A 26,956-nucleotide genomic window follows, 5' to 3' on the forward strand; every position below is an offset into this window, starting at 1 on the left:
ACCTTTGGAGGTAAGCTCTTCACATTCTGCAAGAAAATAAGAAGTATCTGTGACCTCTGGAGCCAACTGCTAATTCTAGGAACAAGTAATAATTCTTAAACTGAAGCTTCACATGCAAACATCACTAAGAAGCACCCAGTTTTCCATGGTACAGCAGCCACCAATCAAATGCACCTCTTAACAGCACAATTTCCTCAGAACACACAGAGAGGTGTTCTTCTCTGTAGAGCGCTTAGCACATTATGGGTGATAATTCAATGTTAAGTTACAGCTATTACTTCTCAGGAGCTGCTGCTATATAACCAATCACTGTCTTCTTCAGAAGGTCTGTAAGAATAGGAGCATGTGGAATTTAAAGATGCTACCAAACACACTTCTATGTAGGCTGGCAATTGGAATTTGGGAGTTAATCTATTTGGGAGCTTCTGATTGAGTATCTATGGCCATCTGTACTGTATGCATTTTTCTATATTCTTCACCCTTTTTATATTAGAAAAGCTGCACAACCTGAGCTTCCAAGAACAAGTGGGGATATGGATGTCAGTAAATGGCCCACCCAGAGAAGGGTGTGTACAGGATTCCTATACTGATGTTCAGGGCCCCCTTCTAACTCTATGATTCTATTATTCCTGAAGCAAAGGAGTGTATGTAACACAGCTAAGTTCACTGGCATTTGCAAGGACACCAACATTTAAAAAAAGCTACATTTAAAGATTATTCTTACACACCACAGTATAGAAAGCCTTACTAACAACACATTTGTTCCTCTGCAAACTCTGGTGGAAAGTGGGAATACCTGAAGCAGGCTTCTGTTATGAGACACTACGAAAGTCCAGAACTATACAGACTACAGCAATTCAGACACTACTTACAGGGCCAAGCACACAGAGCAGGCATATTCTAAATGAGCCCCTTGAGAATCCATCATAAAACCTATGAATGCAACCTCAAATCCAGCTTCAAAAGCATATGCTAAGCAGCTGCAAGTAAAATGAAGCCTGATCTTTCCTACAGTGCAAGTAAATACATCTTGGGTAGCAAAGAAACATTCACACTAGAATCCCAGAACACATGGCATTCTCATTTTCAATATTCTGGAATCTATTTTGCCACAGGAGCAACTTTCTCCGCAGATGGGTGAACAGGGATACCAAGAGTGCTGGAATGGAACCATGTTCATGACATGTGTTTTCATTCCCCAGTATACATTGGACGGGATAGAGGAAGACTTCTCTGTCCTATTCATCATCACTGCACCCCTGCCCACTTTTCTTGGAAAAAAATGCTGCTGTGTGAAGTTAGAAAACATTTTTAAAGGGTCTGGAATCTATTCATTACTTAAGACTAATTGCTTTAATGGAAATACAGCATAATATTGATTCATATAACTTTGTTTTACTCACAACTTCTGATGAGAATTGAAAATGGAGTGGGGTAGAAAATATTATCATCCCCAGCCCACTTCCTGTCCCCCCACCTGTCCTCCCCCCTCCTCCTGCCCCCAGCACAGCAGAGATCAACCTGAAGAGAATATGAGGTGGGATCTTTATACTCAGCTAAGTGTTTTTTACAGACCTTTCTCTCTCAGCCATATCCTCGCCCAATGTGGAACAGGGATCACACATATATTACACTGTAACATAGCCTAATGCATCTATACTTTTCTCCCCTGCTTGCTTAAACCACACACATTTTATACCGCTTTGTTCATACTGCAATAGCTTTAAACTTTAAAATCAAAATGGTCAGGACAAAAAAAAAAAACAATCAAGCTTTCCCTCATTACCCATGACTCTTCATTCCCTCCTATTCCCTGAACTGCAAGTTTCAACTGCAAGCTCCCTAAGCTTGTCTTCTGTGCCCATTAACTGCATGAAACACCACTTAATTACTGACACAACTGTACTGTTAACCTCCCATAATTCACCACAGCAATATTTCCAGAAACTCTACAAAAATATCACCGACAATTTTGCAAAAAACCACATCCTCCACACTTCAGCCATGGAGCCAAACACCCTTTGTGAAGAAAGGAAGGGAAAGGGCCAAATTCCCATTATTCAGCCCTAATAAAGACAAGAGGGGTCATGGCAGGTGGGGCAGGGGGAGAGGCTGCTCTTAAAGGGGGAAGATAGGAATAGCAAGGCTGGTTGATGTTTTTAAAGGGACAGCAGCACTTTAAACAGTTGTGCAGCAGAAACTGAAGGAGGGGAGATATGTTTTAGTTTCCATGGAAAGGTAAATGAAGGTGAGGAGCAACATCTGTGCATGACCATCAGAGTAGGATAGCTGCCTCAGGCAGCTGATTTTGGGTGACATAGAAAGGGCAGCAAGCTGTTAATGGTTTTAATGTACTTTTTATGGACAAAGAGCAAGAAAGTAACATAGCTTGTTGGATTTTCTGCTTCATGTGCTAGAAGAAAGTGGCAAGCCTTGGCTACCATGCATATTGACTTGGGGTGTAGGATGAGGCTCATTCGCCACCCTTCCTAGGGCAGCAAAGTGTTTTAGTCTAGCTCTGGATAATTGTGTGAGACTATATTGTCTGCAAGGGACGCGGGTAGCGCTGTGGGTTAAAGCCTCAGCGCCTAGGGCTTGCCGATCGAAAGGTCGGTGGTTCGAATCCCCGCTGCGGGGTGCGCTCCCGTTGCTCGGTCCCAGCGCCTGCCAACCTAGCAGTTCGAAAGCACCCCTGGGTGCAAGTAGATAAATAGGGACCGCTTACTGGCGGGAAGGTAAACGGCGTTTCCGTGTGCAGCTCTGGCTCGCCAGAGCAGCGATGTCACGCTGGCCACGTGACCCGGAAGTGTCTTCGGACAGCGCTGGCCCCTGGCCTCTTGAGTGAGATGGGCGCACAACCCCAGAGTCTGTCAAGACTGGCCCGTACGGGCAGGGGTACCTTTACCTTTTTATATTGTCTGCATGTCTATGTGCAGTAGACCTTAACGGCTCTGGTTCAGGATTTCCCACAATCTGGTTTGCAGCACTAAAGGAAAAGTCAGAAAGAAAAGAGACTGTGAGGTGGATATGGGCTAAAGAAGCCACAAATCCAATTCCTGCCAATTCTCATAAGTTGGGAAAAGAAGCATGATTTCATAAAGTGGACATTTATCAAGTTTGTGCTTGTTATTCTGATGCTGTCCCTACCCTCCACTTTTGCAAAGAAAACAGTGCACACTTAAATTCTAAGAATTAACCAAACTATAATGTTTAAGTGCCTTGTCTAGGTTCAGAAGGTTCTCTGCTTCACAATTATTATTGGTTTTCGTATGAATACTAAACAATTAATTAGATTCCATTTAGTTTTTTACTATTCTAAAGGTAAAGGTAAAGGTACCCCTGACTGTTAGGTCCAGCCGCGAATGACTCTAGGGTTGCACGCTCATCTCACTCTATAGGCTGAGGGAGCTGGTGTTTGTCCACAGACAGCTTCCAGGTCATGTGGCCAGCATGACTAAGCCGCTTCTGGTGAACCAGAGCAGCGCACGGAAACGCCGTTTACCTTCCCGCCGGAGCGGTACCTATTTATTTACTTGCACTTGACATGCTTTTGAACTGCTGGGTGGGCAGGATCAGGGACCGAGGAACGGGAGCTCACCCCGTCACGGGGATTCGAACCACAGATCGGCAAGCCCTAGACTCTGTGGTTTAGACCACAGCACCACCCGCGTCCTTGTTACTATTCTAGACCAGATTAAATCAGCAAACCTAAAAGTATATACTAGCATGTCCAATTGAATTCACATTGGGGTTACTTATGGGGTTACTTATATTATAAACCTGCAGCACAATCCTAGCCATACTAACAGTGTAATCCTAACCAAATCTATTCTAAAGTAAATCTCACTGAGTTCAATGGGACTTACTCCCAAGTAAGCGGAGTTAGGATTGCAGCCTAACCTGGGAATAAATCCCATTAAATTTAATGAGACTTACCTCTCAGTAGATATGCTATGGATTTTGCTGTAGTACAGAAGTAAGTAACAATGAACTTACTGGGATCTACTTATTGAACTCTAGTCTCCCAGGTTTTACCAGCTCTCTAACCGCTACACTCAAGTGGATCTCTTTGTGACCAAACACACAACAGCTCAATAACTAGAGACTGGTTGACAAGAAAAAACATGAATTACCACCTCACTGCATCCTCCAACTTCCTGTGGCCTCTAACTGGCTGCTGGCAGCCTTCATGGGATATCAGAAAAACTCAGGCTGTCCTATGCAAGTACAGTATTCCTTAGGCATTTAGATTCTGGGTAGCAGAGCATAGTGTGGTTGCTGTTGTTTTCAATTATTGCACACCATTTTTTTTTTTAATACGTATTTTAGCCAAGCGGAGACTGTCCTGAGCAATGGTGTGCTTGGGAAATGAATGCAGAGCAATCCTATTTGTGTATACTCAGATGTAAGCTGCTGTTAACTCCAATGGGACTATAGTGTGGAGGGCATCCATCTGTATTGAGAGACAACGGAGAGTGCCTCCTCTGTGGAGCACAAGACTGAGCAGGGTGAATGGAGGTCCTAGGTTACTGAAAGCTAATTTCAACCAGGGTCCCACAGTTTGACTTTTAAAAAGGAGAGTAACCCACACCTAGTGCATGCAAAGTGACACCTCCTCCCTCCTGCATAGCTCCTATTTCGCTGAGATTAAGGACAGATGACAATAATGGAGAGAAAAAGTGCTCAGACTCCCTGGAAAAGACCCTAATGTTGGGGAAGATGGAGGGCACAAGTAGAAGGGGATGACAAGATGGTTGGACAGTGTTCTCGAAGCTACGAACTTGAGTTTGACCAAACTGCAGGAGGAAGGAAGACAGGAGTGCCTGGCGTGCTCTGGTCCAGGGGGTCACGAAGAGGCGGACATGACTAAACGACTGAACAACAACAAAACCCAGAAGGGCAGCTGGTCTCTCCAAAACAGCCATCCTAAACACCTGATGTCCTTCGAAAATAATTTCTGCCGAAGCTCCTTTCTGCATCTGACGATCCTACCTCTGTACCTTAAAACAGCACTCGCCAACCTAATGCCCTCCAGACGTTTTAGACTACAATTCACTCTGGATGCACTTAAGAGTACTTGGGTAACATTTTCTTTTTATGGTGGGGTTGGAGATACAGCTTCTTGCAAAGAGTGCACTTGATCTTAGGTACGCCTCTGATGAAGATCAAAGGGGAAGGATCCAATTCCAAGCTATTCCTCCCCCCCCAAAAAAAAAAACCGCAAACCTCCCATTCAGCCTTTGCAAATGGAGTGAGCATTCTAAGATTCAGCCCCTCGCTATATTATTTTTTATTATTTGGATTTGAGGGGAAGTGGACTCCCCCCCCCCCCATGAGCTAGTGTATGGGGTAGGGGCCAGCCCTCCTCCCTTCGCCCCTCCCCTCCGGACGGAGAGAGGGAGGTGGACCGACCGCCCAGCCAATCGTATCGCGCTCCTTCCCTCCCCGCTCCCCGGAGCGCGCGCAGCGAATCAACGTCGCCGTCCTTTCCACGCTGCCTCCCCGCTCCAGCCAATGACGCAGAGGGACACAAAGCCGCCGCCGCCGCCGCGGCCCTCCCCCTCCGCGTCCCTCACAGAGAGCGGCCTCCCGCTCGCCGCCCCCCCCCCGCGCCGTCGCCTCACCCGCGGCTGCCGCCACCTGCTGCCACCAAGTCACTAAAGGGCCCGGGGTCCCGAGGGGGGGCGGCGGGGGAGAGCGACCGGGGCCCGATCCGCCGCACCTGATCCGCCTCCTCCTTCCCCCTCGGCGGCTGCGGGAGCTTTTCGAAAGTCCTCCCGAGTCCGGAATCGGGAGCCACGCCCCCTCCGTGCCTGAAGCCACGCCCTCCTGCGTCACCAATATGGCGGCGCTGCGCTTGCGCGACGCTGGAAGGGAGGGAAGCGCGAGGGGGAATTTAGAGGGAGAGCAGCGGGCTGCGAGTTCGAATCTCGACGCCGCCGTTAAGACGTCGATGCTCGACTATTTATTGTAAAAGTAATGTATCAGGTCCAGTTTGAGACAGGCAAACTCAACTCCACACCAACACAAATAAGCTTTTCTTTTTTTCTGGTCTTTCCTATTAACATCTACATGAAACCGCTACAGATGGGGTTATCTGGAGGTTCGGAGTGCATTGGCAGCAATATGCTGATGACACTCAGCTCTATTTCTCCTTTACATCTGCAGGCGAGGCAGTGGAAGTGCTGGACCAATGTGTCTGGATGAGAGCCAACAGACTGAAGCTAATTATTATTAATACTCCGCCAATCTGGCTGGGTTTCCCCAGCCACTCTGGGCAGCTCCTAACAGGTTATTAAAAACATGATAAAACATCAAACATTAAAAACTTGCCCAAACAGGGCTGCCTTCAGATGTCTTCTAAAAGTCAGATAGTTGTTTATTACTCTGACATCTGATGGGAGAGCGTTCCACAGGGCGGGCGCCACCACCGAGAAGGCCCTCTGCCTGGTTCCCTGTAACCTCACTTCTTGCAGGGAGGGAACTGCTAGAAGGCCTTCGGAGATGGACCTCAGTGTTCGGGATGGAGGTGAAGACGCTCCTTCAGGTATACTGGACTGAGGCAGTTGAGGGCTTTGAATGTCAGCACCAACACTTCAAATTGTACTCAGAAACATACTGGGATAAGACAGGCACTGTTAGGGGGTGGTTCCCTGGACCAGATGGGTGGGAGGTCCCCTGCTCTTGATGGGGTTACACTTCTCTGGAGGAGCAGGTTCGTAGCTTGGGGGTCCTCCTGGATCCTTTGCTGTTGCTTGAGGCTCAGGTGGCCTCAGTGGCCCGGAGTGCCTTCCATCAGCTTCAGCTGGTGGTCCAGCTACACCCCTATCTGGACAGGGATAGCCTAACTACTGTTGTCTATGCTCTGGTAACCTCAAGGTTAGATTACTGCAATGTGTTATACATAGGGCTGCCTCTGAAGAAGGGTCAGAAACTTCAGCTGATGCAGAATTCAGCAGCCAGGTTGCTCACCAGGGCAAGACAGTTTGAGCATTATTACACCGATCCTGGTCCAACTGCACTGGCTACCAATTAGTTTCCAGGCCCAATTCAAAGTGCTGGTTTTGACCTATAAAGCCTTAAATAGCTCAGGACCGCAATACCTCAAGGACCGCCTCTTTCCATGTGAACCTACCCAGACCCTGAGAGCATCTTCCGAGGCCCTTCTTTTTGTGCCTCCTCAAGAGGTCCGGAGGGTGGCAACATGAGAACGGGGCCTTCTCTGCAGTGGCTCCCTGTCTGTGGAATGCTGTCCCCAGGGAAGTTTGCCGGGCGCCTTCATTAGACACCTTTAAACAATGATTCTTCAACATCAACTTCTTTGGACTGGTCATGTTGTGCGGATGCCGGATTATTGTCTTCCAAAGCAACTACTCTATTCTGAACTTAAAAATGGAAAGCATAATGCTGGTGGTCGAAAAATCTTTAAAAACGTAGTATAAACTCCCACAACTGGAAAACACTGGTCTGCAAGCGATCCAATTGGAGAACAGCTTTTAACAAAGGTGTCATGGGCTTTGAAGACACTCGAACTCAATACGAAAAGGTGAAACATGCTAAGAGGAAGACACGCTTTGCAAACCCTCACCATGATCAACTCCCACCCCGAAACCAATGTCCCCACTGTGGAAGGATGTGTGGTTCCAGAATTGGCTGTTAAAGTCACTTATGGACTCACTGTTATGACCATGTTTATGGAAGACAATTTTTTTTCTTAAAGAATATTTATTAAAGTTTTCAAGAAATTATATAACATAGAAACAAAAAGAAAAAAAAGAAAAGTAAACAAAGATAACAATAAAATAAACATACATACAAAACAAATAACAAGTATAATTTTGATCCCTTATAGCCATATAACTTACTTTCCCGACCTCCTCATACCTCCCCTCTCTGTATTCCAATCTCTAATCAAGCCAATTCAGCAAATCCTTCTCCTAATTTCTATTTAATTTTTAATCTTTCTTTTCTTAATTACATAATAATTACAGCTAGAAACCCCTTAATTTCTAAATCAACATCGTTCTAACATTCAATAATCTTACAATGTTTCTTAAGATAGTCCTTAAATTTCTTCCAATCTTCTTCCGACGTCTCTTTTCCCTGGTCTCGGATTCTGCCAGTCATTTCTGCCAGTCCCATATAGTCTATAACCTTCATCTGCCATTCTTCCATGGTGGGTAATTCTTGTGTCTTCCAATACTTTGCAATAAGTATTCTTTTTTTATATATATAAATATTTATTAAGATTTTTATATGAGAAAAGCATAAGTAACAAACAACATTGCTTATATCATACACAAAATTTTATAACTTGTTTGGACTTCCTCACGTCTCCTGCTCCTACTTACATTGTTAAAAAGTTTTTTCAAGCAAATTATCATCTTGTTTACAATCTTATATCCACTCATTTAAATATAATCTAATAGTTCTCCCAAAGGGTTTGTCTTTTCCTTAATCTCACTTATCATCTAATTCCAATCTAGTTTAGTGGTGGCCAATTATTTATGATCAAGCATCCTTCTTAACATTCAATCAAATTACAATATTTTTGTAAATAAGTTTTAAATTTCTTCCAATCTTCTTCCATCCTTTCTTCTCCCAGGTCTTGGATTCTGCCGGTCATCTCTGCCAGTTGCATATAGTCTATCAGCTGCATCTGCCATTCTTCCAGTGTGGGTAGATCTTGAGTCTTCCAATTCTTGGCAATGAGTATCCTTGCTGCTGTTGTTGCATACATAAAAAATGTTCGGTCCTTCTTTAACACCCTCTGGCCGACAATACCCAGGAGGAAGGCCTCTGGTTTCTTAGTAAAGGTATACTTAAATACCTTTTTCAACTCATTATATATCATTTCCCAGAAGGCCTTCACTTTAGGGCAAGTCCACCAGAGGTGAAAGAATGTTCCTTCATTTTCTTTACATTTCCAACATTTATTATCAGACGAATGTGTATTTTGGCAAGTTTAACTGGGGTCATGTACCATCTGTATATCATTTTCATTACATTTTCCTTCAAAGCATTACATGCAGTGAAGTTCAGCCCAGTGGTCCACAACCTTTCCCAGTCCTCAAACATAATGTTATGCCCAATATCCTGTGCCCACTTTATCATAGCAGATTTAACCGTTTCGTCTTGTGTGTTCCATTTTAACAGCAAGTTATACATTCTTGATAGTACCTTAGTCTTTGGTTCTAACAGTTCTGTCTCCAACTTCGATTTCTCCACCTGGGACCCTAGTTTTTTGTCATTTTTAAAAACTTCTTTAATCTGGGCGTAATGTAACCAGTCTCGCACTTTACCCTCCATTTTCTCCAAACTCTGCAATTTCCAATTATCACCGTCTTTTTCTAATATTTCCCAATATTTTGGCCATTTGGCCTCCATATTGGGTCTTTTTCGGGCCTTGGCTTCCAGAGGGGACAGCCACCTCGGAGTTTTGTTTTCCAATAAGTCTTTGTATTTTGTCCAGACATTAAATACTGCTTTCCTGACAATATGGTTCTTAAAGGCCTTATTGATCTTAACTTTGTCATACCATAAGTATGCATGCCAGCCAAAAGCATTGTTAAAACCTTCCAAATCCAACACATCAGTGTCTTCAAGAAGTAGCCAGTCTTTTAGCCAGCAGAAAGCTGCGGCTTCATAGTACAATTTTAAGTCTGGCAGGGCGAAGCCCCCTCTTTCTTTCTCATCAGTTAATATCTTAAACTTAATTCTGGGCTTTTTGCCCTGCCAGACAAATTTAGAGATATCTCTTTGCCACTTCCGGAAACACTCCGTCTTGTCCACAATTTGCAATGTTTGAAACAAAAACAACATCTTTGGCAATACATTCATCTTAATAGCAGCAATTCGGCCTAACAAAGAAAGCTTCAATTTTGACCAACTGTCCAAGTCTCTCTTAATTTCAGACCAACATTTTTCATAATTATCCTTAAATAGACTCAGATTTTTTGCTGTTATGTTTACCCCTAGGTACTTTACTTTTTTAACCACAGTTAGTTCTGTTTCTCTCTGAAACCGTTCTGACTCTGTATCTGTCAAGTTTTTCCCCAACACCTTGGTTTTCTGTTTGTTTAGTTTGAATCCCGCCACCCGACCAAAGTCTTGAATCAGTTGTAATACTCTTTTTGTACTAGATTCTGGCTCCTGCAAAGTCAAGACTAGGTCATCTGCAAAAGCTTTAAGTTTATATTGTTTCGCTCCGACCTGAATCCCTTGCACCAACCGGTCCCCTCTAATCCTATTCAAGAGCACCTCCAGAACCGAAATAGATAACAGAGGGGAAATCGGGCAGCCTTGTCGTGTACCTTTTTCAATTTTAAACTCTTCAGTAACCACATTGTTAACTATCAATTTTGCCTTCTGTTCTGAGTATATTGCATCAATCCCATTCTCAAAACCCCGTCCCACTCCCATTTCTTTTAAATTTCCCTTCATAAATTTCCAAGAAATATTATCAAAGGCCTTCTCCGCATCTATAAAAATTAACACTGCTTTTGTGTTTATGTTTGTTTGCAAAAGTTCCAGGATGTCAATGATGTTCCTTGTGTTAGCAAACATATGTCTACCTGGGAGAAAGCCTGCCTGGTCTTTATGAATTACTTCATTTAAGACTCTTTTAAGTCTGCTTGCCAAAATATCTGCGAATATTTTATAATCCACATTTAAAAGGGAGATGGGACGATAGTTCTTAAGTTGTGTCTTCTCAATTTCCGATTTTGGTATCAATGTGATAAAAGCTTCCTTCCACGATTCCGGCGCCTTCTTTCCCTCCATAATTTCGTTGCTGACCTCCATCAATGGTTGTATCAAATAATCTTTTAATGTCTTATAATACTTGGAGGTCAGGCCGTCTGGCCCTGGAGATTTGCCCAATTTCATGTTCTGAATGGCTTGTTCAATCTCTTGTTGTGTTATTTTACTGTTCAGGAGTGATCTATTTTCTTGTGAAAGTTTTTTAAGTCCATTTTTTTCCAAAAATTGTTTAATCTCAGCCTCATCCTGCGGCCCTTGAGTATATAATTTTTTGAAATATTTCTGAAAACACTTCTAATCTCCACGGGGTTCTGAATGTTTCTTCCTTAAATTTCCAAATTTGTGACTACATTTAACTTTTGTCTCTTCTTCAACTGCCAAGCCAGCAGTTTCCCACATTTATTTGCTGATTCAAAAGTTTTTTGTTTCATTAGTTTGATCTTCCATTCTATTTCCTGGTTCATCAGTTTAGAATATTGTGCCTGATGGAGTTTAATTTCTCTCAGAATCAGCTGTGACTTCGGATTCGATCTTAACTTCTTCTCTAACTCTTTAATTTTCTCCAAGATCTTGTCTTTCCTCTCATTTTGTGTTCTTTTTTTTACAGCATTCTGTTGTATCAAGAACCCCCTCATCACAGCCTTGCTTGCGTCCCAAATGATTCTTTTTTCCACCGTAGTTTTCATGTTTATCTCAAAGTAGTCCCTCAGAACTTAGAGCCTAGTCACATGTGTTTCTTGTAGGCAAATAATGTCCAATTGTTCCTTTTTTAATATATGAAAAATTTTCCTCCTTTTTTCCGGAATATTACAGCCATTTATGTAACAACTCAACAGTTGCAGAGACATCCTGAATGAATCTGGTTATTTTTCTGGGGGTGGTACCTTGTTGGCTGGGTCTTCAGAATCCAAGGGTGCCGGTGCCTCTGGTGCTCCAGGCCCTGAGGGTAATTCAAATCCTTTTTGGAGGTCCTCTCCGTACACATTTAGAAATTTATCTCTATCTTCCAATGTTCTAATTTTAATCTTCTTCCCTCTGATAGTAAAAGATAGTCCTTGAGGAAAGTCCCACCTGAAGATGATTGAGTTGCTCCTCAGCAGTCTTGCTAGTTCCAAGTACTCAGATAAGTATTCTTGCTGCTGTTGTAGCAAACATAAAAATATTCTATCCTTCTTTAAGGCCTAACATACCCAGGAGAAAGGCCTCTGGTTTCTTCAAAAAGGTATATTTAAGTGCCTTTTTTATTTCATTATAAATCATTTCCCAGAAGACCTTAATCCTTGGACATGTCCACCAAAGGTGAAAGAATGTACCTTCGTTCTCTTTACATTTCCAACACTTATTATCAGACAAGTGGTAAATTTTTGCAAGCTTGACTGGGGTCATGTACCACCTGTAAATCATTTTCATAATATTTTCTTTTAGGGCATTACATGCCGTAAATTTAATACCGGTGGTCCACAACCGTTCCCAGTCCTCAAACATAATGTTATGACCAATATCTTGCACCCACTTGATCATAGCTGATTTAACTGTTTCATCCTGTGTATTCCATTCCAACAGCAGGTTATACATTTTTGACAAATTCTTAGTTTTGGGTTCTAACAGTTCTGTTTCCAATTTTGATTTTTCCACCTGGAAACCTATTTTCCTGTCTAACTTGTAAGTCTCCACTATTTGATAGTAATGAAGCCAGTCTCGCACTTTGTCTTTCAATTTCTCCTAACTCTGCAATTTCAATTTATCCCCTTCTTGTTCCAAAATCTCCCAGTATTTTGGCCATTTAGATTCCATATTAAGTTTTTTAACGGCCTTTGCCTCCATAGGGGACAACCACCTTGGAGTTTTATTTTCCAACAAATCCTTATACTTGGTCCAGACATTGTACAGTGTTTTCCTGACAATATGGTTTTTAAAAGCTTTATGAGCTTTAACCTTGTCGTACCACAAGTATGCATGCCACCCGAAAGTATTGTTAAAACCTTCTAGATCCAAAATATCTGTATTCTCCAGAAGTAGCCAATCTTTCAACCAGCAGAAAGCTGCTGCTTCATAATATAGTTTAAAGTCTGGCAGGGCAAATCCACCCCTTTCTTTAACATCAGTTAATATCTTAAATTTTATTCTGGGCTTCTTGCCCTGCCAGACAAATTTAGAAATATCTTTCTGCCACTTCTTAAAACAATCCATCTTATCAACTATTTGCAATGTTTGGAATAAGAATAACATTCTAGGCAATACATTCATCTTTATAGCTGCAATTCGCCCCAACAAGGAAAGCTTCAAGTTTGACCAAATTTCCAAATCCCTTTTCACTTCTGTCCAACATTTCTCATAATTATCTTTAAACAAATTCACATTTTTAGCTGTCATGTTGATCCCCAAATATTTCACTTTCTTAACCACAGTTAAACCTGTCTCATTCTGAAACCTCTCCCTTTCAATAGGTGTTAGATTTTTCTCCAATACCTTAGTTTTTAGCTTATTCAATTTAAATCCTGCTACTTGACCAAACTCTTGAATTAATTCTAAAACTCTTTTCGTACTAGATTCTGGCTCTTGTAATGTAAGTACTAGGTCATCTGCAAATGCTCTCAATTTGTACTGTTTGGCTCCGACCTGTTTTATGGAAGACAATCTGACACGGCTACAAGGGATCACCACAGAATAGGAAGAAGAAGACACTTTTAGGTACCAGGCAAAAACGTTCCTTTTTAAGCAGGCCTTTGGCTGATTTTTTTGACATCCTATGCCCTTTTAAAATGTGGGTTTTGGGGGAGTATTGGGTTGTTGTTGTTGTTGTTTTTATTTTGATTTGATTATCTATTTTGTGGTTTTATATTTTGATTTTGTTCTGTGAACTGCCCTGAGACCTCCATATATATACATATATATAGGGCAGTATATAAATTAAATTAAAATAAATAAATATTTGTGAGAGTTGGAAATCCCTGTTCACAATAGTAAGTCATGGAGAATGACAAAGCTCTTGAAGAGATACATGGACACTGTTTCTAGTTGTATATTAAAAAAATATTATTATTTTGATGAACACTGAAATGTTTACATGATTATTGAATTGCCCTTGTATCCTCCTCCTGCCACACCCTCTGAGACCCACTGGTGGAGAAGGTAGCCCACCATACAAAGGCAAAATTTATACCCACTGCTCTGCCCACTTGCCTCAGGTTCTGCCCATCGCTTACCTATGGGCCCCCTGGCACCTTTAAAGACAGCTTCTGTGCGCTCCTTTTCAAGTGGGTGAAAGGGTCCCCTGTTGCACGTCCACATGCCTGAGCAACACTGATTCCCTAGGGACCAGAACTGGCAAACCTAGAAATGCAGAACATCCACATGTTGTCTTTAAGTACAGCTCCAGGTTGTTATGAAAGGCTTTTAGTTCTTACTTAAGGAGTGACCTATGGCTCTTCAAGTGGGTGGGTGGGGGGAGATCATTGAGCTCTCTGAACAGTGCTATTTCAGAACCAGTTTTCTGGCCTTCAGAGGGAACTCAATAAACCCTCTCCAACATTTCTCTGATGAAAATAGGGATGCTCTATTCCATGATTTTATTATTATTATTTATACCCCACCAATCTGACTGGATTGCCCCAGCCACTCTGGGGGGCTTCCAACAGATATAAAAACATAATAAAATATGAATCAATAAAAACCTTCCCTATGCAGGTCTGACTTTAGGTTGCATGAATAAATGGAGGCAGTAACAGATTTTACCTTTTGGGCTCCATGATCATGGAAGATGGTTGACAGCAGTCACAAAATTAAAATTAAAATTAAAATTTAAAAGTCCTGGACCTCTTCTGAAGGCCGGCGGGGGGCGAAAGTCTTTGCTCCCCCCCGCCTGCCTTCAAAAGCCGTCCAGGACAGCGGAGAAACGCACTGCGTTTCTCCGCTCTCCCGGGAAGGCAGGCAGGGGGGAGCAAAGACCTCTGCCCCCGCCGGCCTTCAGAAGAGGTCCAGGACCTCTTCTGAAGGCCGGCGGGGGGCAAAAGTCTTTGCTCCCCCCGCCTGCCTTCAAAAGCCGTCTGGGATAGCGGGAAGCGCTTCCCTGCTATCCCGGACTGCTTTTAAAATGCTGGCGGTGGGGAGCAAAGCCTTTCGGCCCCTGCCGGCCTTCCTGGACCTCTTCTGAAGGCCGGAAGGGGGGGAAAGGCTTTGCTCCCCACCGCTAGCATTTAAAAGAGGTCCCCGGAGATTTCCCTATGGGCTTACTTCTTGCGAAGCAAGCCCATAGGGAAATTCGTCTTGCGAAGCAACTCGCAAACGGAAAACCCTTTCGTCTTGCGGGTTTTCCGTCTTGCGAGGCATTCGTCTTGCGGGGCACCACTGTATTAGGAGTTATGTATAAATAAGTATTAAGTTCCAGGATTTAAGGTATTTTATTGTAAGGTAAGGTTAAAATAAATTAAGGTAAATTGAATGACAGAATATTGTGAAAGATGGAAAGGATTTGCTGAGTTAATTGATAGGCTAGACTGTTAAGATAAATTATCCAATAAAAATTGAGAAAGATGGAAAGAATTTGCTGAAACAAATAATTAAACTAGAATACAAAAAGGGAGGTGTGAGGAGATCAATGAAACAAGTAAATGGAAGATAAAGAGATGGAATATGGGATGTGTGTTTTATTTTTATTTTATTATTAATTTTATTGTTATTGTTGTATTTTTCTTTCTATTTTTATTGTTTTTCTTTTCTCTATTTTTTATATATTGTAATGTATACGTTGTTAATTTTTTTGCTGTTTGCTTTCTTTTTCTCTTTTTTGTAATCTCTAAACTCTTAATAAATATCACTTAAAAAAAAAAAGAAGAAGAAGAGTTTGGATTTGATATCCCACTTTATCACTACCCGAAGGAGTCTCAAAGCGGCTAACATTCTCCTTTCCCTTCCTTCCCCACAACAAACACTCTGTGAGGTGAGTGGGGCTGAGAGACTTCAGAGAAGTGTGACTGGCCCAAGGTCACCCAGCAGCTGCATGTGAAGGAGCGGGGAAGCGAATCCGGTTCACCAGATTACGAGTCTACCGCTCTTAACCACTACACCACACTGACTCTCATCTAGCTTCAGGCTGTGGGAGCCGGCGTTTGACCACAGACAGCTTACCAGATCATGTGGGCAGCAAAACTAAACCGCTTCTGGCACAACAGGACACCATGATGGAAACCAAAGCACACAGAAACGTCATTTACCTTCCCGCCGCAGTGGTACCTATTTATCTACCTGTACTGGTGTGCTTTCGAACTGCTATGTTGGCAGGAGCTGCAATCCAAAGAGTTTGTATAATTAAACGCTCTTCATTATTCCTCACCTCAACCTCTTTGGGCGACAATTGATCCAGGAGTTGAGGGTAGGTAGAATTACCTGTCCAAGATTTACCAACACCACCATCTTCCAAGGCGCCCCTAGCGGCCCCCCCCCCGATCCTTTTTCATTTTCAATTAGTCTACCTTCAACATTCTTAAATGAACATGCAACAGAACCAATAAAGTTGTTTCAGAAATAAGGGTTATATAAATAAAACTTGCTCCGCCAGCCTAGATGAAACAGAGGAAGGATGGTCGGAGTGGGGGTAGTTTTACCTCTCTGTTTTTGTTTTTTTATATATATAACTTATTTTAATAATTTTCCAATACATATTTTTACATTCTAGTCAATACAACCAACAATAATCAATTACTTCCCTTCCCCGCTGCCAATACTAAGGCATATTTTATTTAATTCAGATCCCCCCACCGTCTCATTATTTCTTCATATAAACTGCTGTATTTACTCCTGTTAACAGTTTAGTTAATTTACCATGATTCTTCAAATATTTTACAAACATTTTCCACTCTTCCTTAGTATCTCCTTCTTCTTGTTCTATTATTATATTAGTTAAATTTGCTAACTCTACCTATTCCATCAATTTCATCTGCCATTCCTCCTTTGTTAGTATTGTTCTCTCTTTCCATTTCTCGGCATATAACATCTGGGCTTCTGTAACTGCATAAAGGAATAAAATTCTTTGATCCAGGGGACAGCTAGTCCTAAAACACCCAAGAGAAACCTTTCTAAACTTTTTCCCCCCCCCATTTCATGTCATCTCCTGGCCACTCTTTGACAGTCTCTGTCTCGCATCTTCTCACTTCCTGATCTCTGAATATCACATGCAAATTACAGTGGAGAAAATATCAATGGTAATCGTTATAAACCCACCATCATGATGGTAGACAATACCAGTGAACAAAACTCAGACTCCGGTCTTGCTCAACATGTGAAAAGATATGCTAATCTTGGTCTTACCAGAATTACTACATGCATTAAGAGGGTGATTGTGTTTTCAAAAAACATCTTTATGCGCCCCCTTGCCCAGATTATCCGGAGCTATGGGCTGGGCTGTCACCAATATGCTGATGACACTCAGCACTATCTGCTGATGGATGGCCACACTGACTCGGCCCCGAACACACTGACCAGATGCTTGGAAGCTGTGGCTGGATGGTTTCGTGGGAGCCGATTGAAACTAAATCCTTCGAAGACAGAGGTCCTATGGCTAGGTCGGGATGGCATGGGGATGAGGGACCAACTCCCTTCTCTTGCGGGGGCCCAATTAGTGCCATTGCCTTCCGTTAAGAGTTTGGGTGTAATCCTTGACGCCTCCCTTTCCATGGAGGCGCAAGTTACAGCAACAGCCAAGGCGACATTTTTCCACCTTCGCCGCATCAAGCAGTTGGTCCCTTACCTTTCCCGCCCCGACCTGGCCACAGTGATCCATGCGACGGTCATCTCCAGGCTTGACTACTGTAATTCGCTCTACGCGAGGCTGCCCTTGAAGCTGTCCCAGAAACTCCAGCGGGTACAGAATGCTGCAGCGAGGCTCCTCACGGGGTCTCTGCCATGGGAGCATATTCACCCAGTGCTTTTCAAGCTGCACTGGCTCCCGGTGGAGTACAGGGTCAGATTTAAGGTGCTGCTCTTGACCTTTAAAGCCCTTCACGGCCTAGGACCCTCGTACCTACGGGACCGCCTCTCCCGGTATGCCCCACGGAGAGCCTCAAGGTCCATAAATAACAACACCCTAGTGGTCCCGGGCCCTAAGGAAGTTAGATTGGCTTCAACCAGAGCCAGGGCCTTTTCAACTCTGGCTCCAGCCTGGTGGATCGCTCTGTCTCATGAGACCAGGGCCCTGCGGGATCTGATTTCTTTCCGCAGGGCCTGTAAGACAGAGTTGTTCCGCCTGGCCTTTGGCTTGGAGCCAATTTGATTCCCTCCCCCTCTTTCTTTTTTCTTTCCTTCTCCTCCTGCGTTGAGGCTACATTTTATTTTAATGTTGTAATATTTTAATGTTGTGTTTTAATTTTGTTTTTAAGTTGTAATCATTCAACTTGTTTTTATTATTGCTTGTAAGCCGCTCTGAGCCCGGCCTTGGCTGGGGAGGGCGGGGTATAAATAAAAAATTATTATTATTATTATTATTATTATTATTATTATTGGGTTTGATTGGAAAGGAGATTCTTGAAGCTTGTTGAAAGGGAGTTGTGATGATTACCGTAGTTTTCGCACCATAACACACAGTTGTTTCCTCCTAGAAAGTAAGGGGAAATGTCTGTGTGTGTTATGGAGCAAATGCCTACGGATGGCGGGGGAATCTGCTGCAGTCGTGAGCAGTCCGTGGCTTCCTCTGAAACAGCAAAGCGGGTGTAAGCGGCTCCTGTCAGCGAGCGGATTTAAAACAACCCCGTGCTCTATGTCCCTCTCTCCTCCCCACTGAGCTGCTAAGTAGCAGCAAAGCTTTTCAGCCAGCCAAGCCAGGGAGGAGACCCACTACTGAGACCTGCGGGTATGGAGCAGTGTTTAAATTCAATAAAACAAATAAATAAAGGCCTGAAGCAATGAAGACAAAGCTTCTCTGCTCAACAGTTTCTCCTCAAATTGTTTTACAAACATGTGCACATTAGGTACTAGGAGGAATGCTGACTAAATTATTGATGAATTTTCACAAGAACTTTTTTTAAATGCAAACTGTTTCAACATGGATAAGTAAGCAGACAGTACCCCCAAGTGGGACATTTAGCAAATGTCAAGACAAAGTGGTTGCAAAGTTCCCTTTCCACCATAATCAAGAGCAAGTGGGAAAGGGAGAAAATACCGTATTTTTTGCCCTATAGGGTGCACTGGCCCATAGGGCGCACCTAGTTTTTTTGGGGGGGGAATAAAGAAAAAAATTATTCCCCCCCAGGCGCAGGGCTGGGGCAGTGGAAGCCCGAGCTTCCCCCGACCCCAGCCCCCAGAACAGGCTGCTATCCGCAAGCCTTGGGAGCCCGGCGGGAAGTCGTGTCAGGCTCTCAAGGCTTGCGGAGAGCTGCCCAAAGCCCGGGGTGTGCTCCGCTGCACTCCCTGGGTTTCGGGCTGCAGGCTGCGCACCGACCCCTCTCGCTCTCCAGGCTTCAGCGAAAGCCTGCATTCGCCCCATAGGATGCACACACATTTCCCCTTCATTTTTGGAGGGGGAAAAGTGCGTCCTATAGGGCAAAAAATACGGTAGACATCCCAGAGTAATCAGCCTGAAATGAAACTGTTCTTTCCAAGCAGCTTCTCTCTCCCCAGCCTTCCTTTCTGCTCTAAGAATGGAATCTCTGTGGCTGCTCCAGGCAGAGAGCAAGGAGAAGCGTCCAGCTTGTTTCTGAAAGTGGAATTTTCCGTGGCACCATTAGAAATTGTGATACCTAAAAGAAATAGCCACATCCCACAATTTCTGGACCCTTGGAAGTTATGTTACATCAGCAGTCCTGCCTCCATCCTACAGCCCGCCTTGCCATGAAAAGGTAGACAAAATCAACAATCCAGAGAAAAAAGAATTTTTCCCCAGATGAATCCATCTTCTCCCTCCCCCTCCCCCACCCCAAAGATCTTGTGCAAAGGTCAAAAAATGCCAAAATTTGCAAAAGGTTTCTGCTAATGCACACTACTGCTGTTGTATGTGGAAAGGAGTTTTATTAAGTTGTGGGCGAACATAGCAGTCGACACAGAGATTTCTCCAAATGGTTCTTTATAGTAAGCTGGAACTGAACTGAACTGAACAGCTCAGTCAGCCTGCTTTTATAGTTCGCTGTCAACATTGTAACAACAACACCCCAGGGTTTCCCACCGAAATTAACCTATGTGGACCTGAGTGAAAACTATATACACAATACCCCTGGTGGCCAGGGTGAGAACTTTAATACATAAGGATTGGAATTGCCCAAAAAATATGTTAGATTGTTTTTTTATGCCACTACAGCGGCAAGAATTTTATTAGCCAAAAATTGGAAATCACAAGAGATACCAACAATAGAAGAATGGCAGATGAAGAGGATGGATTTTTTAGAGCTGGCTGACCTGACTGGAAGAATCCGTGACCAGAAAGAAGAGGAGACACAAAAGGACTGGAAGAACTTTAAATAATATTTGGCTAAATACTGTAATATAAGATAAAGAGAAATTTATTGGAAGTTAAAATTAGGCTTAGGGATAGAATAAGATTAGGTTGTTAATAAATATTAAGGATTGGAATATTAAAAATGGAGAAGAAGTTAGTAAATGAAAGAAGTTAATATTATCAGAAATTTGGAGAACTGCTAATTAGTTGTTAAAATGAAATTCAGTTAGAGGGGACTTGAAGCCAGTCATCAATGTAATGAAATCAGGATTTGGAAGTTAAAATTTTCTTTTATGTGTTTTTGTTTATTTTTGTGTATTGTAATGTTTTTCATTTTTCATTTTTTCTTGTTTATTTTGCATGTGATTAATGTGAAAATTATGGGACGCGGGTGGCGCTGTGGGAAAATTATGGGACGCGGGTGGCTTGCCGATCGAAAGGTCGGCGGTTCGAATCCCCGCGGCGGGGTGCGCTCCAGTTGCTCAGTCCCAGCGCCTGCCAACCTAGCAGTTCGAAAGCACCTCCGGGTGCAAGTAGATAAATAGGGACCGCTTACTAGCGGGAAGGTAAACGGCGTTTCCGTGTGCAGCTCTGGCTCGCCAGAGCAGCGATGTCACGCTGGCCACGTGACCCGGAAGTGTCCCCGGACAGCGCTGGCCCCTGGCCTCTTAAGTGAGATGGGCGCACAACCCCAGAGTCTGTCAAGACTGGCCCGTACGGGCAGGGGTACCTTTACCTTTACCTAATGTGAAAATTAATTTTAAAAATGGGGGGAAGAGAACTTCAATACATAACACCCCTCCCCACCGAGATAAGGCATTAGTTACAATTATAGTGGTTCCATTACATACAGCAATACCCTTACTGGTTTCAGTAAGGCACATAAGCACATTAATTGACCCTATTCACCATACAGCTTTACATGTGCAGTTTGTCCGGTGAACATAGTCTGTTAAATAAGCTGGGCACTTGGAAACCCTGCCGGACCGCCAAGGGCCAGTACCAGAGTCCAGGTGGTGGCCTGATTCTGGCTGTGACCAAATGCAGCGTTGAGCCCAAGTTCCCTGGCTCCACTGCTGTCGAAGGAACCGCCGCGAGTGGACTCAGCAGACGGTCAGGCATGGTGGTGGTCTGAGTCTCTGGAGAGCCAGGCAGATCCACCGAAAAGGCTTAGCTCGGCTCCATGCCCGCAGTTTGTGAGGAAGATGTAGGTGAAACCTCGCCTTCCATTAGCAACCGCTCCAGAGCTGGGGCCACAGTTGGGAACACAGTGGTAGTGTCCAAATCCAAACCCTGTGCCTTAGCTGGTCTATGTGCCGGCGCCACAAGTGTCCGTTCTCAAGTGCCACCTGGTATGAATGGGGCCCCGTGACTCCCACTACCGTGGCCGGCACCCAAGGAATGTCCCCCACAAAGTTCTGGGCAAAAACCTGATCCCCTGGAATAAAGGACCGTGGCGCATTAGTACAGCCCGGGGACTCAGCCACACCAGAGTCTGGGTGCAGCCGGTCAAGCAGAGACTGGAGGCGGCGGCGCGGCCCATTAGCAGTTCAGCCAGGCTCCGCCCTGTGGCTACATGAGGAGTGATGTGCTGCACATGCAAGTATTCAGTGACCTGCTCGTGCCAGTCCCTCTGTCCCAGGCACGCAGGTGCCTCTTTTGCTTGAACGCACCATTCTCTCAGCCTGCCCATTGCTGGCCAGGTGAAATGGTGCTGTTAGGGCATCAAAGTTGCCTGATGTGAACTGAGGTCCATTGTCTAAGACAAGGACATCAGGACACCCATGAGTTGCAAGCAGGCCCCGCAGCACCCGGATGACAGCTTCAGTAGTGGTGGAGGGCATCAGGGCCACCTCCAGCCATTTGGAATAGGCGTCCACCACTACCATAAAGGTCCGGCCATGAAAGGGGCCACCAAGATCGATGTGCACCCTCGACCAGAATGCCTTGGTCATCTCCCAGGTGTTGCCCTTAGCTGCTGGCAGTGCAGATCTCGTCTCTTGGCATGCTTGACAGGAGGTAACCCACGAAGTGATGGCATCGTCCATGTTAGGCCACCAGACATAACACCGAGCCAATGCCTTCATTTTGACGATCCCTGGGTGGCCGATGTGCAGAGCCTTGAGGACGCATTGGTGGAGTCTTTTGGGAACCATGACTCAGTCTCCCCACAGTAGGCAGCCACAATGAGCTGAGCGCTCGTGCTGTCTGGTGGCAAGCGGCTGGAACTCTGGTGTGAAAGACCCTTCCGGCCACCCCCTCCACACCCAGTTGAGTACACAGTTGATGGTGCGGTCCTGGGCATATGCAGAGGCTACATCGGTGGCCAATACTGGCACTGCTAGGAGGTCCTCAAGTAGGAGGAGCGATGAAGCAGAAGCTGGGTCTTCCACAAGTGCTGGAAGAGGGCAACGACTGAGAGTGTTGGTGTGGCCCATCGATTTTCCAGGGCGATGGACGAGCTGCTAGCTGTAAGCTGCCAAAAAGACAGTCCATTACAGCATGAGTGGCGAGAGGACCGGTGGTGTTGGTCAATCACCGGCAAGGAGGCCCAGGAGCGGCTTGTGGTCAGTGATGAGGTCGAAGGTTCTCCCATAGAAGTATTTGTGGAACCTCTTTACTCCAGCCACTTTGGCTACTTTGCAATCCTTTTCTCCGCACAATTTAAGGTGGTAAATATTAACCTGCTATTCTCCGTCCCAGATGCGTGTGTCCATGTGAACCTGAAAGGGACTTGGATGTCACGATTGTCAAGGATATTTGCATAGAAATATAACAGTGTAACAGTGCACATAGTTAGACATGAAATTAATATTTTGTTGCTCAGTTACTTGTGGTATTCTAGCACCTTTTCTCAATAGTGGTCTATGCTTTGCATTTAGCAGGAAGGTCCACTAATGACTGAAAGATGCAGTTTGCTTTGCCCCCCCCCCACCATTTTTGTGTTCTCAGGTGTCAAGGTAGCTCTTCTGTGGTCTCACACCGGCATGGTGTCACAGTAGTGGCAATCCCTGGTGAATTCACTTAGGGCTTTCATATTAACCATGTTGCCTGGCACCCACCACAGTTGGCACAGGTTTGGATACGTCATGAGAGAAATATCTTTGCCTTGGCCATTCCATGGGATTTTATTATTATAGGCTCTGGTCTTGCAGTCATGGGAAGTTGCTCACTTGCACATTAAGGACCAAAAAGCTAATTGCAGCCTGGATACACTTGCCCAATTCAAACTGAGTCCAATTTGAATTTATCTTGCCCCATGGTTCTCAACTTTTCAAACCAATCTGTTAAAGCAAAACCATTCTTAAGGGGCACTTCTCCAAATAAGTCAATTTAACTCTATAAGGGATTATTCCAGCTAAACCAAAGCATACACACCTTCCTGAAGCTTCTCCTTGGTAAAGTGAGTTTTAGCACATTTTTAAAATGGGTAGGGAAGTTGGCAGAGTGCCAGGTGAAACAACTAAATGTGGTTATAAATTTATCTAATTCTAAACATTGGACTACATAATAGCCTGATCTGTAAAAAAGCATAAAATGTATGAGAATCCTCCACTGGGGTGTAAGGAATAAGATATTAAACATAAAAACAATTACACACAAAAATAGCCACAAAAATAGCCCCCCCCCCCATTTGTGGAAATAACACACTGTCAGACACATTTCAACATTCCTACATAATAACACATAATACAAAACAAACTAAGTATCAGTTGCATATCTTGAGACAATTGTGATATTTTTACGCATGTATCTTGAGGTTCAAAAGTGAGAAAATGTCCTTGCAATTCAACTCCTCCCCCCTTTGTCAGCCCCACTCCCCCGGCAGTCTATATCCTTTGAAAGAGATAGCTGTGGCCACTTTGAAAACTTTGGTGTCTGTTGCGGTTGCAGGTCTTGTGGTGGCGAAGCTTTTCATTGGATCTGTAGTAACACATTTGTAGAAGTGATATCCTGTAAGGGGCAGGGTTTTGGGGGCTTAAAAAGACAGGAGTTAGTAAGGGGAAGGGGCAAAAGGGGAAAAGGGTGTCCTTCAATTTACGTGGGAAGCTGCAAATAATAAAAATCTTAGCGGATTAAGCATTTTAATCATTTCAATATTATTATCACATTTCCATATAATTACTGTTATTATCTGCTAAGTTTGTTTGCTTTCCTTCACTTTGGAGAGAAAGAGAACTGTAAAAAAATACAAGGTTAAAATAATAATAAAGCACACACACACACACACACACACACAATGACCTATGAGGAACGAAAAATAAATAAATGCTAAGACACACAATTTTAAGAAATCTGAAGTAACAATGAAAATAAAAGAGTGTTTCTTGATGTGACAACATCGGCTAGAATGTTAATAGCAAAATACTGGGAAATGACTTAATACCAAGAAAAAATGAATGGCAATTTAAAGTTGTGCAAGTACCTTGAACTAGCCAAAATGACAGAATTAATAAGAAATGCTCAGGCAAAAGGTAAACAAATACCATTCCACAAACAATGTTTGGTTGTGCTTCGATTAACTTCATAGACATAATGGAAAAACGGATTAAATAAATGAAAACAGATTATTTGTAACTTAAAAAGTGTCAAAGCCACAAAGAGATGGAAGTCACTAATATAGCAGGGATTCAGACTTGTTTCACAGAACAGAAAGAAAGTTGCTGTGGGAGGAAAAAAGGGACAAACACTTTGTTATCGGGGTTCACATATCCTGTTAAAAGGGAAAATTATTTCATGTGAGAAGCCAGTCAGGAAATGCTGTTCCTAAAATGCACACAAACAAAGTCTGTGATTTAAATCCCATTGAGGGGGTGGAATGCTTTGATATTTACCTGTGAAAAGAATTTGGCATGTTAAGATTTGAAACCTGGAAAGCTCTTGACTTTTGATGGGCTAGTTTGTTTGTTTTTTAACCCTTTTGTCTTACGTAGCCCCTGGAGCAAAAGACACATTAAGGGTGATTTCCCTCAATGGTTCCAAGTTTTTTTTACATAAGGAAATTTGGATAAGTTTCTCCCTGCAGCCCAAGCTCTCGAAACCTCCTCTCTCCACCCTACAGTTCCCCCTCCTTCCTCTCTCTCTCTTTCCCTTTTTTTTTGACTGATCTAGCCTCTGTGTATGTGCAGAGTTCATGTCTCAGCAAACCTTTTATACTACTGAAAATGTTGCATCCTTTGGCTAAATTACCATTTGAATAAGAGAAGGGAAGGGAGTAGATTTTAAAAATAGGGTTAGATTTTTAAACAAAAAAGAGAAAGTGAGCAATTAAAGTATTCAATAAAGTTAGCAATTGTAGCCCAAGCAAAAAGGACTGCTTCCTTTATGTACAGGAAAGGGCTAATATCCCTCTGGCCATTCGCGGAACAATCTGCCATGCCCTTATATATGGGGAAAAAGGGCCAGAGAGTCAGAATTAATAGGATATTTTTTTTAACATTCTCAGTCATTTCAGCCTTACCATTTGCAGACAAAAAATTTTTTTCCTGCCCTTTATTTACAGGATTGGTCAAGGCCGATATGTATTTGTATGTGCTTAAACTTTGAATTGACTTTGAAGTCTGATTTTTAAATAGTAGACAAAATGATAAACACTGTAACCACTCAAATGCTTGATATTACCAGTTGTGCTTCAAAAACATCACGGCTTCACTTCTCACGTTTTAAAACTAAAGAGCAAAGCTAGGCTGAATTTCAACTCCATCACCACACCAGAATTTAAGAATTACCCTTCAATCCTCCAATGCTTGCAGACACATGTCCTTCCACACAGCCCCAAATTGGGAGAGTTGAAAGGGACCCTGGGGTCATCTAGTCCAACCCTCCAAAATATAGGGTTCACAGCAAGATTTCACAGCAAGATTTGTACTATCAAAGAGACATACCCATTTAAGTACAGATTTACAACTGGGAAAGGAAACATCTATGCTCCTATCATGTACTAAGGAAGAGGAAAATAAAAGTACCCAGCTTTACACAGAACCCTTTTAGCAGATCTTGAGATAGTTTGAGTGAGTTTACTTTCTTAGACCAAAGAATGCAGGTTCCTAGTGAAATGATATTTAAAGGAAGATTGAAGTGAACAGTTTTTTTTTAAGATAGGGAGAGGATCTTTTATTACGCATAGTTAAAACAGCCATAGATTTGATTTAAAGGGAATACAAAAGTGAACAATTTTTTTCCTGAACTTGCAGAGGAATAGTAAGCCTAATTTAGATGATGATGATGATGATGATGATGATTTTTTTTTAATAACTACAGATAGGAAAGTGAGATGCAGGGTACCTTAAGAAAGATTGCTCCCCCCTCTTTGCAGTTTCCTTTAAAGGATGCTTACTCGGGAGTAAATTTACCTGGCACAGAAGTAAGAAGGGAGAAAAGAACTGAAAGAGACAGAATGAAACAAGGGGGGGCATTTTCTGAGAAAAGAGGCCAGGAAGTCTTATAGAGACTGATATCTGGAGCCTTACAATAACTCTTCTGTCCAACCAAATCAAAATTCAAACTGGACTCACATATTTTTCTTAGAAAGAACACCATACTTTCATAGGCATATAATGAATGAAATACATACACTGCATTTTAGCTTGAGAGAGCAATTGGCTCAACTAGGCTTTTGCAGCAGAAACATTAGTTTCTTCACAGCACATTTCAAAATACTGGGAAAAAAGACTGGAACACAGATGTAGACTCACAAACTTAAAAGTTGCAACAAAACATTATCTACCATCAACTTAAAATCATACTCCTCACTTAAGCTATTCGGAGGAAGAC

The 26,956-nt window shown here is 43.2% G+C and overlaps 1 protein-coding gene across 5 annotated transcripts in view; it reads right to left on the reverse strand.

Moving 5' to 3' along the window:
- KLHL13 (kelch like family member 13) overlaps nt 1-26,956 on the reverse strand; it is a 570,056-nt gene that overhangs the window by 69,357 nt on the left and 473,743 nt on the right. Inside the window, exon 1 of one of the 5 annotated variants that reach the window (XM_083722892.1) lies at nt 5,625-5,825. The exons of 1 other annotated variant lie outside the window; for it this stretch is intronic. The gene's annotated coding sequence lies outside the window, so the exon portion shown is untranslated. Of the gene's footprint in view, nt 1-5,624; nt 5,826-26,956 lie in introns of those variants that run through there. 3 more of the 5 variants (XM_083722893.1, XM_083722897.1, XM_083722898.1) reach the window with 3 other exon arrangements.

This window comes from Podarcis gaigeae (genome assembly GCF_964106915.1).
Source record: "Podarcis gaigeae genome assembly, chromosome: Z".
NCBI classification, from domain to species: domain Eukaryota; kingdom Metazoa; phylum Chordata; class Lepidosauria; order Squamata; family Lacertidae; genus Podarcis; species Podarcis gaigeae.